Raw genomic sequence first — 16,675 nt, forward strand, 5'->3', positions numbered from 1 at the left:
AAATAAAAGTCAAAGAACTGATTTTTTAAATGGTGATTACCATATAAATCAAAAGAATCATTTCAGAATAGGACAAACTTCCAGGGTATGACATGGTAAGAGTTTACTAATAACGATAAAAATGCAGGGATAAATGGAGTATTCTTTATTAGATCTGTGTCACAATTATGTTTGAAACATGTTTTCAGGGTAATGACAATAACAAGTGCCATCATTTTGCCCCAATGCATGTACCTTCTCTGTTACATAGTGCTCTTCCAGCCAAACAATAAAGAAAGCTCTTTGTATTTAGAATTTTGCTTTCTTGCGAGTAAATTTTTATGTCCTTATAGTTTAGAGAAGGTCAGAATTTACAGTTTTATCCCAGCAGCACATTAGTGATCATCAAAAGAAATAAATCTCTAACTGTTGGTAGCTTCTACAGAAATGTCTTTTATCCTACACCTGTGACAATTGCCCTGTGTTAGTGAAGCCAACAGGGTCAGGCCACAGGTCAAGGGTCAGGGCACTGTCAAGGGGAAGTTATTCTTCATTCTACTAAATCTTATCATTTTTATCTAATGTAATATCCACCTGTCACAGAACGTAGGCGATTGTCTTGTCTAAGTGCTGCGCTTTCCACTTCAAACAGAGTACATTTTATTACTTTTTTATAATTACCATTTTTTTTATTTTCAAAATTTTATCTTCCAAATAAACACACTGAACTGATAAGCCATCTCCAAGACTTAATATTTTTATACTAAAATCACAACAAGAAGTGATACTAAAAACAGGGTTCAGGTATTAGTGTCGGTTTGATTGATTTAATGGTTATATTATGAATTGAGTTGAAAAAAAGAGTTAACTAAACAAATAATGAAATGAGTAGCAATGGATAAATAATGAATAGCAGAATAACTTGACGACTTTATGTGTGCCTAAGTGAGTGTATTCCTACACGATGGCATGCTCACCGCAGATATTATGGGCTAGCACAACATCCTGCTAGCAAGTAGGTTTCTAAGATATAATAAAACACATTCCGAGAAATATTTTCATAACGGACTTCAGTTAAGTATACACAGTTGAATCTGCTCTTGCTATACTTGCATATAATAAAATTCGACTTCTAATGCAGTATAGTGAAAGACTCAGTTACTCAGTGTAATGCAGTATGCAAATTGCAATTCCCCTTGTCATGAGATTCGACTCACAAGAAAAATTTGTGTTAGCATCTTCCAAAGGAAAAAAAAATGATATCTCAAAGCTTTAGAAAGCAGGTTACAAGTGACTAAGTGTGGCCATTTAGTCCTTCTCTCTCATTGCAAGGAAAATAAATCACAAATAAGTTTCATGCTATCCTTCGTATCCAGAAAAATGTAAACCAAATTTCATATCTTTTCTTTCTGGCAATTCCCATAAGAATAACAGTGCAATGAAGAATTATAGATGGGACTCAAGGAGCCGTATGCTTTAGCCTCAAAGCTGCTATTAGCCTGCTGAGTAGCATGAGCCTCAGTTTCCCCAGCGGTCAAACGGGAGTAAGAGTGTTATTCTCAACTCTATGGATTTTTAATGGCTTAACAGTATCTTTTCCCATCATGTTTAAGAGATAGAAATCTTTCTTTTGTGCTCCTTACAAAGAGTTTTATCTTGGTTCCTAGTAAAAGCTATCTTAGTTCCTAATAAAAGCATACATGTTTCACCCACACGGTCTTAATCTTGAGGACAGGAATTTATCTTCTTCATTTTTTTTACCTAATTACTTAGCAAAGTGTCTGTTGAATTAATAAATGAGGAAATAATTCTTCGGGTAACTACATACCCTGATTTATACTTATTTTGACTTTATGCCTTTATGCCTGTTTGTTTACTAATAGGCCTATTTCACTTTCAAACATATCCCAGTTTGGATGACAAATGATATGGTATTCTTCATTTCCTTAATGGAAGAAGAAACTACTTATATCACCAGTTTATTTGAGATCAATTAATGTCACTCGGATTTCTCTTTTCTTTACAAAATAACTCTAATTTGTCTATGTATCTTTGTAACCTGTTTGTTTTAAAGTTTAGATATTAATTGAGTGAACAACTGAAGCATATATTTGGGCTTCTACACTTATTGCTATATTCAAATATATCCAATATTTAAATCACTCTGCTTCAAAGACAACTTCGAGTTCCTTACAAATTTAAGGTTATAGAGTTCTAATAAATATAGTCCTATTTTTAAATGGATCCCCCAGACTGCATCTAAAGGTCTCACATTTTAATAAGCATTATCTTAGGTAATCAACCCTCTGTGTTATTTGTCATAATTATACATAAAACTATCTATTAATGTATCTCCTGAAAGAAATAACCTTCTACTAGCAAGCAGGAATAAACAATATGTTTCAATAGATCTTGTCTTAGAAAATACTAACTCTGTAAACAAGACACACTTGCGAGGGCAAGGATGGAATCATATGTTTTGTCTTTATGATAATAACTGTTGTTAGGAATGACACCTTAAAACATAAAGCATATAGTTCAAAAATTGATATATTTGGGCCCTGTGTCTGTATATAGCTATATATTAGGAACATGACAATTTGTGATGCCAGCATGAACAATGATTTTCCTAAGAAGACATTTCCAAATTCACCCACCTTTTTGTCCAGTCTTGACATGTTTTTCAAACAACCCACTCGCTTATTTAAACATTCTATATACTGATACATCAAAAGCTCTGATAAAGGCCTTGATGTAAAAGCAAACCAAAATAGAGGGGAAAAAAATACATGGTTGTTTTGCAAAATAGAACTCTTAGCTTATAAAGAAAATACCATTTTCAACATTTAATATTTCCAATTGAAATACAGACATTTATTGTATGCTTTTTAGGAACCTGTAATACTGCTACTGGTTCCATGTAGTCAACGTGCGTAACTCAATTTTTGACTTTTGAGGTAATATGGAAGCAAATATTCTCAGAAACCCACAGAGACATTGTGCAGATTTGGACACTAGAAGAGCCAGCTACCTTCTGTTTTATTTTAGCTTTGTTGTTTCCTCTTCGTCATATCATATCCAAGTAAAATTGGAGGAAAATGTCAGAAGAAGTTTACAGGTGAGTCATGGCAATCACTTCTGACCAGCCACCAGTTGAATCACCAAACTACAGTAATTGTTCTTAATAAGCTTATCACCAGCCAAATGGAAAGGGGAAAATGATAGTGGACCCTACAAATGTTCAATAACTTCGAAATCTTTAGCATAATTACATTTTTAACCTTGGTTCAGCTCAAAAATAATACTGGTTGAGATAAGTAAAGATAGACAAGTAAAAACAGTATTGATGGCACTTCCTAGATTTCTCAAGACGTCATGAGTTCTTTTAGCATCTTTCTGACTTGTAATCAAACCTGAATTCAGTTGTTTCCAAAAAGTTAGGAAAGCTAATAACCGAAAAATAAAATAAAAAGGAAAAATTGTGCCTGTTTCTATGCCTGAGTTATGTACATTTAAGGAAAAAAGTAGAATCTTTTCAATACAAGTACCTGAATAATTTATGTGAAAAGCAAATATATTCCTTGAAATGACCTATAAAGAATGCTCTCCATCTCTACATTAAATATCTAGTAAACCCTCTTTCCTCAATGTGAAGAATTACGGAAATCCACCAAAATAGCCTTAATTAAATACATGGAGATAAGCCTCAAAATCAATTCAGCTGAGCATGAAAGTCACAAAGGTAGAAACTTGATGACTTTAACTTAAATATTCTTTAAAGAATTAATTGAGAAGCATTCTAGTAGAGGCGGGAAATGTCTGAAATGGAGTCTGTTGTGATCTCTCATCAACTTTGATTCCTCTAAGTTTGTTGATTCAGATGCTCTAATGCCTTTTACTATTAAGATTCTTAGTTGTGAAACATTTTTTGCCTTATATGTCTTCAGAATCCAGGTTGCTTTTTAGTGAAATTATTTATTTTGAGATAATTGTGTAGTCACATGCAATTGTAAGAAATAATACAGAAAGATTCTATCCCCAGTTTTCTCCAATGATAACATTCTGCAGAACTACAGTACAATAGCACAACCAGGATGTTGACATTGACAGTATTAAGATACAGAATATTTCTATCACCACAAGGATCCCTCATGCTGCCAAATATAACCACATCCACTTCCTCCCACCTCTACCCTCTCCTTATATTGTCAAATATTAATGTATTCTCTATTTTGTAATTTTGCCATTTCAATAATATTATATAAACAAAATCATAAAGTATGTTACTTTTTAGGATTTTTTCATCCAGCAAAATTATGTGGAGAGTCATTCAGGTTGTGGCATGTATTCGTATTTCCTTCCTTTTTATTGATGAGTAATATCCCATGGTATGGATGTTCTGCTGTTTGTTTAATCAATCACCTGTTAAAGGATGTCTGTATAATTTCCAGGGTAGGAAGATGATAAATACAACTGCTGTCAACATTTATGCACAAGTTTTTGTATGAACATAAGTCTTCATTTCTCTGAGATAAATGCCCAGGAGTGTAATCGACAGTTAATGTGGTAGTTGCATGCTTAGTTCTTTAACTGCCAAACTGTTTTCCACAGTGTCTGTACCATTTTATATTCCCACCAGCAATATATGAATTATCCAGTTTCTCTGACGCCTTGTTAACATTTGGTCTTGTCACTCTTTTATATTTTAGTCATTCTGAAAAGCTTATATGATATCTTGTATTTTTTTATATTAATAAACTTTATTTCTTAGAGAAGTTTTAGGTTCACAGAGAATATGAGAAGAAAGTACAGAGAATTTCCAAATATCCCCTGTCCCCACACATGTACAACCGCCACCACTATTGATATTCTACACCACAGTGATATATTTGTTACAGTCAATGAACCTACATTGACACATCATTATCACCCAGAGTCCATAGTTTACATTAGGGTTTACTCTTGGTGTTGAGAAAAGGTATAGTAACAAAAGTATAACATGCATTCACCATGGGTGTTGTACAAAGGTATGGTAACACAAATATAATGACATGCATTATCATACTTTATAATTTCACTGCCCTAAAAATCCTCCGTGCTCTATTTATTCTTTCTCCCCACCTCCTAACCCTTGTCAGCCACTGATCTTTATACTGTCTCCATAGTTTTGATTTCTCCAGAATGTCTTATAATTGGAATCACACAGTATATAACTCTTTCAAGTTGGCTACTTTTGCTTACTAATATGCATTTAGGTTTCCTCTATGTCTTGTCTGGCCTTGACAGCCCATTTCTTTTTAGTGCTGAGTAATATTCCACTCTCTGGATGTACCACTAGTTATTTATTCATTCACCTACTGAGAGATATGGTTGCTTCCAAGTTCTGACAATTATTGATAAAGCTGCTATAAAAAATGCAAGTACAGATTTGTGTGTGGACATAGTTTTTTTATTCATTTGGGTAAATACCAAGGAACACAATTTCTGTATCATATGTTAATAGTATGTTTAGTTTCCTAAGAGACTGTCAGTCTTCCAAAGTGACTAAATTATTTTGCACTCCTATCAGCAATGAATTAGAATTCTAATTGCTCTACATCCTCGCCAGCATTTGGTGTTGTCACTGATTTGAATTTTGGCCATTTCAATATGTTTATAGTGATATCTCATTATTTTAATTTGTAATTTTCTATGACACATATTGAACATCTTGTCATATGCTATCTGTATATCTTATTTGTTAAGAGTTTGTTCAGGCTGCAGTCTTTTGCCCTTTTCTTTTCTTTCTTTCTTTTTTTTTTTTTTTCTAGTTTCACTCTTGTTGCCCAAGCTGGAGTGCAGTGGCATGATCTCAGTTCACTACACACCTCTGTCTCTGGGTTCAAGCAATTCTCCTGCCTCAGCCTCCCGAGTAGCTGGGAGTACAGATGCACGCCACCATGCCCAGCTATTTTTGTATTTTAGTAGAGATGGGGTTTCACCATGTTGGCCAGGCTGGTCTTGGACTCCTGACCTCAGGTGAGCCACCCGTCTCGGCCTCCTAAAATGCTGGGATTACAGGCGTGAGCCACTGTGCCCATTTTGCCCATTTTTAAATCAGATTGTTCATTTTCTTGTTGTTAAGTTTTAAGATTACCTTGTATATTTTGTGTTTTTGTTTGTTTGTTTTCCTCCCTTTGTTTTTATTTATTTGTTTGTTTCTTTGCTTTGATATGGAGTCTCATTCTGTTGACTAGGCTGGAATGCAGTGGTGCAGTCTCAGCTCACTGCAACCTCTGCCTTCCAGGTTCAAGTGATTCTCCTGCCTCAGCCTTCCGAGTGGCTGGGACCACGGGCGGGTGCCACCACGCCGGGCTCGTGTTTTGTATTTTTAGTAGAGATGAAGTTTCACCATGTTGGCCAGGTTGGTCTAGAACCCCTGACATCAAGTGATTCACCCACCTTGGCCTCCCAAAATGCTGGGATTATAGGCATGAGCCACCGTGCCCGGCCTCCTTTGTATATTCTGAATAACAGTCCTGTATCAAATGTATATTTTGCAAATATTTTTTCCCATTTTGGGGCTTGGCTTCTTACTCTTGTCATTGTGGGTTTACTTTGCAATTCCCTAATGGTTAATGATGTTGAACATCTCTGCATATCTTTATTTGTCATATGTATGTCCTTTTCAGTGAAATATCTTCCATATCTTTCTATCATTTTTTCAGTGGATTTTTTGTTGTATTTTATTTAGTTTATTGCTGACTTTTAAGAGTTATTTACATATTCTAGATAATGAATATCTGGTTTGCAAATATTTTCTCACAATCTGTACCTTGTATTTTCATCTGCTTAAAGAGTCTTTCATAGGTAAAATTTATAATTTTGAAGAAGAAACATTTATTCATTTTTAGCTTTATAGATTTTGCTTTAGGTGTCAAGCCTGACAACTCTTTGTCTTAAGCCTACATCCTGAATACTTTCTCCTATGTTTTATTTTAAACATTGTGTAGTTTTATGTGCTACATTAAAGTCCATGATCTATTTTGAGCTAATTTTTATATAAGGCATGAGACTCAGCTCAAGGTTTATTTTTTTGCCCTATGGATGTTCAATTGCCCTAGCATCATTTATTGAAAAGGCTATCTTTCCTCCATTAACTTGCTCTTGCACCCTTCTCAAAAATTGCTTGGGCATATTTGTATGTGTCTATTTCTGAGTTCCCTATTCTGGTCTATTGATCGATGTGACTGTCCCTCCACCAACACCACACAGGCTTGGATTATTGTGGCATTATAAGAAGAAGAATATGAGAATAAGAATTATATTTTTATTCTTATTTTCAAAATTGCTTTACCTTGTCTAGTTTTTTTTTTTTTTTTACTTTCCATATATACTTATAAAAGTATTATTTATATCTACAAAAACTGTTGCTGGAATATTGATAGGAATTGGATTAAACCTGCATATTAGTTTGAGGAGAATTGACATCTATACTGCTTTGATTTTCCCAATGCACAAACACAGTACCTCCCACCGTTTGTTGAGATTTTCTTGATTTCTGCTGTCAATGTTTTGCAGTCTTCTTCATACAAGTTTTGTGTTTTATTAGATTTACACTTAATCACTTTATTTTGAGTGAATTTACATGGTACTGTATTTTTAATTTTGATGTCCACATATTCATTAGTAGCATTTAGAAATACAATTGTTTGTTGTATATTTAACTTACACTCAACATGCTGAACTTAATTATCAGGTTTATAAGACGGTTTTTTGGTAGCTTCTTTGGAATTTTCTAGGTAGACAATCATGCCACTGGCCAATGGGGCAGTCTTATTTCTTTATTTCTGATCTGTGTTTTAATTTTTTAAAATTATACATCTAGAACATCTAGTACTTTGTGAAATAACAGTGGCGAGAGCAGACATCCTTGTTTCACAACTTTGGGAGAAAGCATTCAGTGTTCAACCATTAAGTATAAGGTTAACTGAAGGTATTTTGTAGATGCTATTTATCGAGTCTGGGAAGTTCAGCCTCATTTCCAGAATTCTTAGAGTTTTCATCACAAATGGATATTAAATTTTGTCAAATCCTTCTTAAGAACCAATTGCCAAGATCATGTGATTTTTCCTCTTTACCTCTTAATATGGTAAAGATTATATTGATTGACTTTTGGATATTGAACTAGCTTTGCATCACTGGGATAAACCCCACTTAGTCATAGTGTATAACTTCTTTTATACGATGCTGAATTTCATTTGCTGATACAGTCATATGTCACTTAGTGACAGACATATTCTGAAAAATGTGTCATTAGGTGATTTTGTTGTGCAAATATCATAGAACATATTTACACAACGAGATAATCAAGTCTACTACACATCTAGGCTATATGGTATAGCCTATTGCTCCTAGGTCACAAACCTGTACAGCATGTCACTGTACTGAATACTGTAGGCAGTTATAGCACATTGCTAAGTATTGGTGTATTGAAACATAGAAAAGGTAAAGTAAAAATCTGATACTATTTCTTATGGGATTACTTATGGGATTACCATCGCATATGCAGTCTGCGTTGACTGAAACATCGCTGTGCATCACATAACTGTATTTTATTAAGGAATTTTGCATTTATATTCATGAGGGATATTGGTGTCTAGTTTTCCACTTTTGTACTGGGGATACTAGCTTCAAAAATGAATTGAGAAGTATTCTCTTCTCTTTTATTTTCTGGAAGAAATTGTATAGTAGTGGTGTTAACAATTCTTTAAACATTTGGTAGAATTCTCCCGTGAAACCATCTGGGCTTGAAAATTGCTTTATCAATTACAAATCTGATTTCCTTGTTACAGGGTTATTTTCATTTTGAATTTCATGTTTGATAAGTTATGGTAGTTTGCATTTTTTGAGGAATTAGTTCATTTCATCTAAATTGTCAAGCCTATATGTATAGAATTTTTGTATTGTTCCCTGGTTATTCATTTGATGTCCACAGAATCTGTAGTGATGTTCCCATCTCATTCCTGATATTGGCAATTTGTGTTGTCTGTCTTTTTTTCTTTGACTTATTAGAGGTTTCAACTTTGTTAACCTTTGCAAACAACGAGTTCTTTATTTCATGAATAGTTCTCTACTGTTTTTCCTTCATTTTCATTTATTTCCACTCTTTATTAAATAATTTCCTTTCTTCTTTCTTTTCTTCCACTTGCTTTGAGTTTGTTTTTATTTCCACTGTTATATTCCTGGATGAAAGGTTGGAGTGCTTCATTACTAACACCACAGGGATGGGAAGAAAAGGATGGAAAGATCTGGCTAGGAGCCAGTGTATTAGTCCATTTTCATGCTGCTAATAAAGACATACCTGAGACTGGGTAATTTATAAAGAAAAAGAGGTGTAATGGACTCAGTTCCACATGGCTGGGGGGGACTCACAATCATGGCAGAAGGTGAAAGGCATGTCTTGCATTGTGGGAAGTCAGAGAGAATGAGAACCAAGTGAAAGGGGTTTCCCCTTATAAGATCATCAGATCTCATGAGACTTACTCACTATCATGAGAACATCACAAGAAGGACCCCACACCATAATTCAATTACTTCCCACTGGGTCGCTCCCACAAGCCATGGGAATTATGGAAGCTACAATTCAAGGTAAGATTTGTGTGGGGACACACCCAAACCATATCTGGGAGACTGCCCTCGTACCTCATTAAGGCACGGTAGGCTTTCCAAGTGATCTCTACTGACATCATAGGGCAGGAGTACAGAACAGGTTAAGGGAGAGAGTTTGTTACTGCTTGAGGGGAAGAAGGGAATTAAAGTCTTAGTTCCCTACTCAGCCTTTTCTGATACCATTTTGGCAAGGAATTTGAGGTGCATCATTGCAGCCTAGAGCGGGTGGAGGTCTAGTCTTCTAGCTCAGCCTTTGTTGGTATGAGTAGGGTGGGACCACAGTTTTTTCTGCTGTGTTTTGGCTGATGTAAAGCAGTTATTGTCTATAGCTTCCAGTCGTGTTAGACTGACCCTTCCTGAGCAAGAACGACTTTTATTGGAGTTTTTTCTGTCTGCACCCACTGGTATTTCCAGTTTACCAACTTCTTCAGTTCCAAATATGAGATACGTGAAACAAAAAGGAAAATTAGAGAACTGGCCTTTAGTCCTAAAGCCTCTAGTCAGCATGCCTTTTTCAATTCAGTTTTCAGAGTCATCTTATGTTTATTTTATATATAAAATGTCCAAGGTTTTCAGTCTTACTCAGGGAAAAGTGTATCTTCCTAAAAGGGGAAATCGATCAACATTATTTTTATAATTTATAATGATGTTGGTTATGTATTATGTTAGTGAAGTTCCACTCAGTGTATAATAGAAATTGTTCCTCAATAGAAAATTTAGGTTGGCCGGGCGCGGTGGCTCATGCCCCTAATCCTAGCACTTTCAAAGGCCGAAACGGGTGGATCACCTGAGGTCAGGAGTTCAAGACCAACCTGGTGAAAATGGTGAAATCCCGTCTCTACTAAAAATATAAAAATAGCTGGGTGTGGTGGTGTGCATCTGTAGTCTCAGCTACTCAGGAGGCTGAGGCACAAGACTTGCTTGAACCCGGGAGGAGGAGGCTGCAGTGAGCCAAGATCGCACCACTGTACTCCAGCGTGGGGGACAGAGTGAGACTCTGTCAAAAAAAAAAAAAAAAAAAAAAAAAAAAAGAATAAAGAAAATTTAGGTCAATTTAGTTTGGGAGTAATTGGATAAGCAAAAATAAACCTATGTTGATAAACTGACCTTAACATTATCTTTTTCCTTCTGAAAGCTAGAAAATGTGCCATTACACAGTTCTAGTTCTGAACGACCTAAAAACAATGAAATATCTTGAATTGAGGGCTCATAGAGTTTCAGAAGAATAGTAAAATTTTCTAAAGAGTTTTAGGAAGTAGAGTGCAATTGTCAACATTTTTTGTATTTTACCTGAAGAAATATTTATTATTATTATTATTATTATTATTGAGACAGAGTTTTGCTTTTGTTGCCCAGGCTGGAGTGCAGTGGTGTGATCTCAGCTCACTGAAACCTCTGCCTCCCAAGTTCAAGTGATTCTCCTGCCTCAGTCTCCTGAGTAGCTGGAATTACAGGCACTTGCCACCATGCCTGGCTAATTTTTGTATTTTTAGTAGATAGGGGGTTTCACCATGTTGGCCAGGCTGGTCTCAAACTCCTGACCTCAGGTGATCTGCCTGCCTCAGCCTCCCAAAGTGCTGGGATTGCAAGCATGAGCCACCGTGCCCTGCCATTATTTAGTGAGATTTGGTTTATTTTATTAAGAAGACTACAATTTCTTCATTGTTAAGTGATATTAAGAACTGGGGCCAGGCTGGTGATTCATGCCTGTAATCCCAACACATTGGGAGACCGCGGCCTGTGGATCACCTGAGGTCAGGAGTTCAAGACCAGCCTGGCCAACATGGTGAAACCCCGTCTCTACTAAAAATACAAAACGGAGCCGGGTGTGGTGGTGCGTGCCTGTAGTCCCAGCTATTTGGGAGGCTGAGACAGAAGAATCACTTGAACCCAGGAGGTTGAGGTTGCAGGGAGCTGAGCCTGGGCAACAGACCAAGACTCCATCTAAAAAAAAAAAAACCTGTTTACATTGGCTGAGGTATGGAAAAAGCATTTCTATGCATTCTTTCCAATTGGTGGAGTTCTGCTAAATACCTGTAGTAATGTCTTAATGAACTCAGCAGCTTAGACCTGAAAGATCTCTCAATGAAGGGAGAATAATTATTTTACATTTATTTAATTTATTTTTAGACAAAGTCTTGTCCTGTCACCCAGGCTAGAGTGTAGTGGAGTTCTCCTGCCTCAGCTTCCTGAGTAGCTGGGATTACAGGTGCTGCCACCACATCCAGCTAATTTTTGTATTTTCAGTAGAGACTGGGTTTCACTGTGTTGGCCAGACTGGCTCAAAGGTTGGTCTCAAATCTCCTGAGCTCATGTGATTCACCTGCCTCGGCCTCCCAACGTGCTGAGATTACAGGCATAAGCCGCAGCACCTGGCCCTATTTTACGTTTAAATAACATAGATGGTTGTCAGATTTAGCAAACAAACAAATAAAGAAAAAAAAGTACAACATACCAGTTAAATTTAAATTTCAGATGAATGACAAATAGTTTCCTATAAGAATGCCCCAAATGTTGCAGGGACATACTTATACTAAAAATTATTTGCTGTTTATCTGAGATTCAAATTTAACTGGATGTCATTTAACCTGTATGTCATCTAACATTCCCTATAGTGTAAACATAACTTTTATTTTTATTTACTTATTTGTTTATTTAATTTCAGCTTTTATTGTAGAAACGGGGGTACATGTGCAGGTTTGTTACATAGGAATGTTGCATGATGTACAGATACCATCACGTAGGTCATAAGCATAGTACCTTACAGTTTTCTTTTTCTTTTTCCTTTTTTTTTCTTTTGAGATGGAGTCTCACACTGTTGCCCAGGCTGGAGTGCAGTGGTGCGATCTCAGCTCACTGAAACCTCTGTCTCCCAGGTTCAAGCGATTCTCCTGCCTTAGCCTCCCGAGTAGCTGGGATTACAGGCACACACCACCATGCGTGGTTAATTCTTTGTGTTTCCAGTAGAGACAGGATTTCACGATGTTGGTCAGGCTGGTCTCGAACTCCTGACCTCGTTATCTGCCCACCTCAGCCTCCCAAAGTGCTGGGATTATAGGCATGAGCCGCTGTGCCCAGCCTACCCTACAGTTTTCAACACACGCCCTGCTCCCTCCCTCCCAACCCCTCTAGTAGTCCACAGCAGCTATTGTTCCCATATTTATGTCCATGTGTACTCAATGTTTAGCTCCACTTATAAGTGAGAAGATGTGGTATTTATTTTTCTGCTCCTGCATTAATTCGGTTGGATTATAGCCTGCAACTGCATCCATGTTGCTGCAAAGGACATGATTCATTCTTTTTATGGCTCTGTAGTATTCCATGGTATGTATGTACCACATTTTCTTTATCCAGTCTACTACTGATGGGCACCTCAGTTGATTCCATGCCTTTGCTATTGAAAACAGCACAGGGATGAACATATGAGTACATGTGTCTTTTTAGTAGAATGATTTCTTTTCCTCTGGGTATATACCCAGTAATGGGATTGCTGAGTCTGATGGTAGCTCTGTTACAAGTTCTTTCAGAAATCTCCAGGCTGTTTTCCAGAGTGGCTGGACTAATTTAAATTCCCTCCAGCAGTGTGTAAGTGTTCCCCTCTTGCCACAACCTTGCCAGCTTTTTTATTTTTTTAATATTAGCCATTCTGACGAGTGTGAGATGTTATCTCGTTGTGGTTTTGATTTGCATTTCTCTGATGATTAGTGAAGTTGAGCATTTTTTCATGTTTGTTAGCCACTTCTATGTCTTCTTTTAAGAAATATATGTTAGTGTCCTTTTCCTGTTTTTTAATTGGGTTATTTGGTTTTTGCTTGTTGATTTGTGTAAGTTCCCAGTGGATTCTGAATATTAGACCTTTATCGGATACATAGTTTGTTAATATATTCTCCCATTCTATAGGTTGTCTGTTTACTCTGTTAATAGGTTCTTTTGCTGTGCAGAAGCTCTTTAATTTACTTAGTTCCCACTTGTCCATTTCTGCTTGTGTTACAATTGCTTCTGGGGACTTAACCAAAAATTATTTGCCAAGGCCAATGTCAAGAAGAGGATTTCCTAGGTTGTCTTTTAGGACTTTTAGTTTGAGGTCTTACCTTTAAAACATTGATCCATTTTTAGATACTTTTTGTATATGGTGAAAGGTAGGGGTCTAGCTTCAATCTCCTGCATATAGTTAGGCAGTTATCCCAGCACTATATTTATTGAATAGGGAATCCTTTTGCCATCGCTGGTTTTCATCAGCCTTGTCAAAAATCAGATGGTTGTAGGTGTGCAGGTTTATTTCTGAGTTTTCTATTCTGTTCCATTGGTGTATGTGTCTTTTTTTCCACCAGCACCATGCTGTTTTGATTACTGTAGCTTTATAGCACGGTTTGAAATAGAATAGTGTGATGTCTCCAGCTTTGTTCCTTTTGCTTAGGATTTTTTTTTTTTTGGGGGGGGGCTCTTTTTCAGTTCCATGTGATTTTTAGAATAGTTTTTCCTAATTCTGTGAAGCATGATATGGAAGTACACAGTTTTCCAAGATTAAGTCAGAAAGAGATTGAAACCCTGAATAAACAAATATCGATTTCTGAAACTGGATCAGTAATAAGAGAGCTACCAATCAAAAACAAACAAACAAAAAACCATAGACCACATAAAGTCACAGCTGAATTTTAACAGACATATGAGAAGAATTGATAGCAATTCTATAGAAACTAGAGGAGGAGGCATCTGTACATGTTTCTTGAGAATTGAAACAAGACAAAGATGCCCATTCTTGCCACTCCTATTCAATATAATACTGGAAGTCCTAGCCAGAGCAATCAGGCAAGAGTAAAAAATAAAGATTATTCAAATAAGAAAAAGAAAAAGAAGTCAAACTATCTCTTTTCACTGATAATGTGTTTCTATACCTAGAAAACCCTAAAGACTCCAACAAAATGCCCCCACAACTGATAACTTTAGCAAAGTTTCAGGATACAGGATCAATGAACAAAAATTAGTAGCATTCCGCAGTGGCTCATGTCTATAATCCCAGCACTTTGGGAGGCCGAGGCAGGCAGATCACGAGATCAAGAGATCGAGACCATCTTGGCCAACATGGTGAAACCCCAATTTTACTAAAAATACAAAAATTAGCTGGGTATGGTGATGCGCTCCTGTAGTCCCAGCTACTCAGGAAGCTGAGGCAGGAGAATTGCTTGAACCCAGGAGGCAGAGGTTGCAGTGAGCAGAGATCACACCATTGCACTCCAGCCTGGCAACAGAGTGAGACTCCATCTCAAAAAAAAAAAAAGAAAAAAAAAATTGTAGCATTCTTATACACCAACAAAATCCCAGCTGAGAGTAAAATCAGGGACACAATCCCTCTTACAATAGCAACAAAGAAAATGGAATACCTAAGAATACAGCTAATCAAGGAGGTTTGGCTCTGTGTCCCCACCCAAATCTCATCTCAAATTGTAAGCTACCAATCAAAAACAAACAAATGAAAATCCCTAGACCAGATACAGTCACAGCTGAATTTTAACAGACATATGAGAAAAATTGATAGCAATCCTACAGAAACTAGAGGAGGAGGCATCTTTACATGTTTCTTGAGAATTGAAACAAGACAAGGATCCCCACATATCGAGGGAGGGAGGTGATTGGATCATGGCAGTGGTTTCCCCAAGCTGTTCTCATGATAGTGAGTGAGTTCTCATAAGATTTGATGGTTTTATAGGTGTTTGACAGTTCCTCCTTCACAGGCTCACACTCCCTTCTGTGGCCTTGTTGAAGAAGGTGCTTACTCCCTTTTGTCTTCTGCCATGCTTGTAGGGATCCTGAGGCCTCCAAGCCATGCTTCCTGTTAAGCCTGCAGAACTGTAAGTCAATTAAACCTCTTTCCTTAATAATTACCTAGTCTCAGGTAGTATTCTTTATAGCAGTGTGAGAATGGACTAATACAGATGTGAAAAACCTCTACAAGAAGAACTACAAAACACTACTGAAAGAAATCAGAGATGACAGAAATAAATGAAAAAACATTCCATGCTCATGGATTGAAAGACTCAATATTATAAAAACAGTCATATCACCCAAAGTAATTTACAAATCCAATGCTATTCCTATAAAGTCTTACATTTTTAAAATGTTAAAAGAAAAATATAGCCCACTATGTAACTGTTAGATTTATGTATACATTATTAGAAATATTTTCAAGGGATCAAATAAAATGTGTCGCTTGTAAAGAAATTGCTCTTAAGTTAATCATGAAATTTAACACAAAAACAATGAATTATGCTCCAAAAATAGTAATGCCGAATGAAAGTAATTAATTTATTAGGAAGTAAAATTGATGAATATATTTTATATGTTATCTTTTCTTTCTGCATATAAGAAAGAATAAGTAGGAGAGAGGGAGGGAGAGAGAGAGATTGAATTGATGGAAGGTGTGGGGGAATATGGGGAAGATTTTGTAAAATCTGGTTTCATATGGGAAAACAAACTGTGCTTGAGCACTTAATAAGGGGAAAAAATGCCTTTGAATCCCCATACACAACAATACTGGAGGAAAAGGAAGAATAAATGATGAATAATGCCAAATTCCAGACAATGCACGAGGTAGAGAGCCACTTACAGTTTAGTGGCCAAATACTTATTTTCCTTTAAGTCACTAATATAGAAACACTTTTAAGCATTATTTTAACCAATAACAAATTACTGTTGTCTTTAATAACTATCATTGGAACAGTAATTTATATATACATATATGCATTAAACTGTACATTAAAGGAAACTTTCAATGTTTTATATCTGAAATAAGAAAAAATGAATCAAGGGTCAGTTAAAATTTTGTTAGATTCAAATGCCTTCTTACCTTTGACCTGAGTTATTTTGCTTTGCACAAGAAATCTCCTTCTACCGCATGGCCCAGGGTATGTCCATAGATTAAAGTAGTATCCTGCACCCTGGTAACCTAACTTATCTAAGTGCAGTTTTATCTACACTTGACTAAAATGATAATGTTTCTTAAGTAAACCTCTTCCCACTATCAATCAAATCAAGACAAAATCCCAAC

Source organism: Macaca mulatta, chromosome 7 (genome assembly GCF_049350105.2).
Source record: "Macaca mulatta isolate MMU2019108-1 chromosome 7, T2T-MMU8v2.0, whole genome shotgun sequence".
Lineage (NCBI taxonomy): Eukaryota > Metazoa > Chordata > Mammalia > Primates > Cercopithecidae > Macaca > Macaca mulatta.